At 34.0% G+C, this 3,003-nt stretch overlaps 1 pseudogene; it reads right to left on the bottom strand.

Annotated features, from left to right (window-relative positions):
• Window positions 1-615: 615 nt before the first annotated feature.
• On the bottom strand, window positions 616-1,705 carry LOC149148914 (transcription elongation factor TFIIS pseudogene; annotated as a pseudogene).
• Window positions 1,706-3,003: the final 1,298 nt, after the last annotated feature.

Raw genomic sequence — 3,003 nt, 5'->3', positions numbered from 1 at the left:
TTGAGTAAGTGGATCTCTATGTTGCACCTTTTGTTTCAGTTGTGTTACACATAATCATAAAGGTGTCTTACTCTCCAGGTCAATCACCTAACCAACCTAATTAAGAATGCATCTTTGTATGTGAAGGTTGACCCTAATTTTTTTTTACGAATGAACTACTTGTTGTTTCAAGGTCTCTAGTTGATGTCTGTCTTCATTTTTAATATTAAATAAAACTACACCCTAGAAGATTTGATATTCAATGTTCTCATGTTTAATGGGATCTCTAAAAATTGTGCAGTTCTCAATTTCAAACTAAATGTGAATATCAAATCCATGATAATTGTAACAACTGAACCTAAGGCTCAAAACACTTACAGGTCTTTTATTCCATGACGCTAAACTGTCAAGAAGGGCATCTAATGCATACACAACAATTATTTTGATTACCATCATGGATAAAATACTGAGTTCATTCATATAAAATTAATAGAAAAAATATAATTAGGTACTTTTCCTTAGAATGTTACAGTTAATTGCGTTTACTTTCCTAAGAAGCCATTGTCTAACTTTATACCATGATATGTAGTTACTGCAAAGATCTTGACAAACCTAACCAATCATTTATACCTACTATCAAGTAAATATGTAACAAATATCAATTTTCAATCAAGGGTGCCATTAAGAGTTTTAACCAACAAGGGGTAGGCAATGAATCTCTAGATCTCACTAACCTAATTCTGCTCTACCTACCAAGCTACCAGTCTGGCTTGAAATTAGCAGAACTTCCAATGGTTATTACAGTTTACACATGTGACAAATGTAGTCATAGGTTCATCTGCACTTCTTGTTTGCAACTGATAGTAAGTACACTTCCACTGGCCACATTTACCACACTTGAATTGGTATGTTGTAGCTTTAGGCTTTATCCCACGCTCACACTCAAAAAGTTCCTTGTCTTTGATCTGTTTGTTCTCGAGATTTCTTTGATCACTAGCCATTTCTTCCATTGTCATGAAAATAAGTTTCTCTGGCTTAATTTCCCCAAGAAGAACTCTCCTTCTCAAATCTGGATTGTTTGCATCTTTCAGGTTGAACATGATGGACCTATATTTCAACTTCCGGGCTCCAGTAGATAGCCCTAACTTTTCAAACATCAGTGTCTCAACAGAAACTGCAACTCGTACTGGATCACATGCATTTACTCTCACCAGGTTGTCACCCTCGGCTTCGTTACCTACTTTGGAAAAAGCCTCATGAAGAAGCTCATGGATCCTATCCCGTACTGTGTTATTACACTTAATCATACTTTTCATCTTTGGAGGGCCATTTGAAGAGGAAGATACCTTATTAATGCTAATAGATGCTTATTCTTCCTTGGGTTTGTTCTCAATCTTTACAGACTCTTGCTTAACATCATTGACCTCCACTTTAATAGTCTTGGACTGCTTATCTTCTGACTTTGTAGCTTTGTTTCCATTGTTAGAAAGAGTTTATGTTGTCACAACCTTCTTGCAAGAATCAAGTAAGCCAGTGGCTAACACAAATACTTTCTTGAGGATTCTTTTTGAGATGTCGGAGGCATTTTCCAACCTGATAATCGAAGTATCATAACAAAATGAAGTTACTAGCATCCATAAGAAAATAGTCCGCTACACACTTATGAACTAAGCAGTTTACCTTTACTACTTTAAATCAGAGAAAAGGCTACCTTTAAAAGGCCCATGAAACTTAGAGAGAGGCATTAACAAAATCAATGGACTTCAAAAGAGAATTAGACTAAACTTTCAAGATAGAGGTAAATTTTTAAGAGCACTATTCAAAGATAAAGGAAAAGAGCAAAGGAAATGAAGGAAAAACTAAAATTATACAAATGAGACAAATACTTTTCTTTTAGATATGTTATCCATGCTACAAATCCTAATGAGTACCCATAGTAAAAGAAACTTTACATTATAGTTCACAACATCCATCCAGATAGGCATGTGAAAAACAACCATCTTCAAGAAGTAAATTTTGACTTACATTCTTCAATTTATTTCATAACATAAACATATTTCAGTGTAATAAAAAGACTGAAAGAAAATGTCATGCACTACAAGTTAAATTTACAATTCAAATCAATAAAAACGTGTGCCAACATAATACTTTTAAAAATCATGTTCTTGACTTGTACACCATAAAATGAAGAAATCAAAGTATACATTTGCATAAGGGTACGAACAAACAATCTAACGCTTAAAAACCAACTTTGTTTATAACTTACAAGTTACAACTTTACTGATAACAACCTCTACAGTACACCCACTACCTGCACAAGATGATACCGCTGTATTGGGGAATATGATAACACAAATATTAAGTCATACAAAAAAGATTGTTAAAGATATTGTAATGAGATATGATGAATATGGAGTGGCTAGAACTAACCCTGGAGGAACAGAGCCAGAGAGGCCTTGTTATCACCTCAAAATTACAGAACTTCTAATAAACACTAATAACACAATGAAAATGTTATCTCTAGAAATTAATTAAACAAAAAAACAAAAAAACAAAAAGAAAGTCTAGACTTAGTCATGAAAAAATGCTATGGGGATTACAAGCTCACCCTATGCTCATAGACAATGTTGTTAGTAGTAGCACATAGTCCATCAACATTAGGAAACTAAAGGCACTACTTGATGGGATGTTTTTTTTGAAAGGATTGTATTCTCACTCACTAGACATTTGTTTAAGATGACTAACATTTTTTCAAATACGGGGGTTGATCTGGCTTCAAATTCATTGAAATTAAAGACAGTCTGATATGAATCCCCTCTTTATAAGCTGATATGGCAAGGCTTTGAAAGCATTCAAATTGAAATAAGTGGGTGTGTGGTTACATAGAGGTCTCTTTCTCATTCATTTCCACCACTCAAATACTTTCTTGAGAGTAATGGTTGCAAAATAGGAGAGAACCCAAGTAATTATGCCTGAGCAAGTATTAGCTTTAAAAGACAAGGTTTCCGTGCTTGAATATTGAAT

Source organism: Pinus tabuliformis, chromosome 9 (assembly GCF_031772625.1).
Source record: "Pinus tabuliformis cultivar Carrire ecotype Pingquan chromosome 9, CPIR1, whole genome shotgun sequence".
NCBI classification, from domain to species: domain Eukaryota; kingdom Viridiplantae; phylum Streptophyta; class Pinopsida; order Pinales; family Pinaceae; genus Pinus; species Pinus tabuliformis.
The sequence above is the reverse complement of the archived record's forward strand: the minus strand, read 5'-3'. Positions and strand labels throughout refer to the sequence as shown.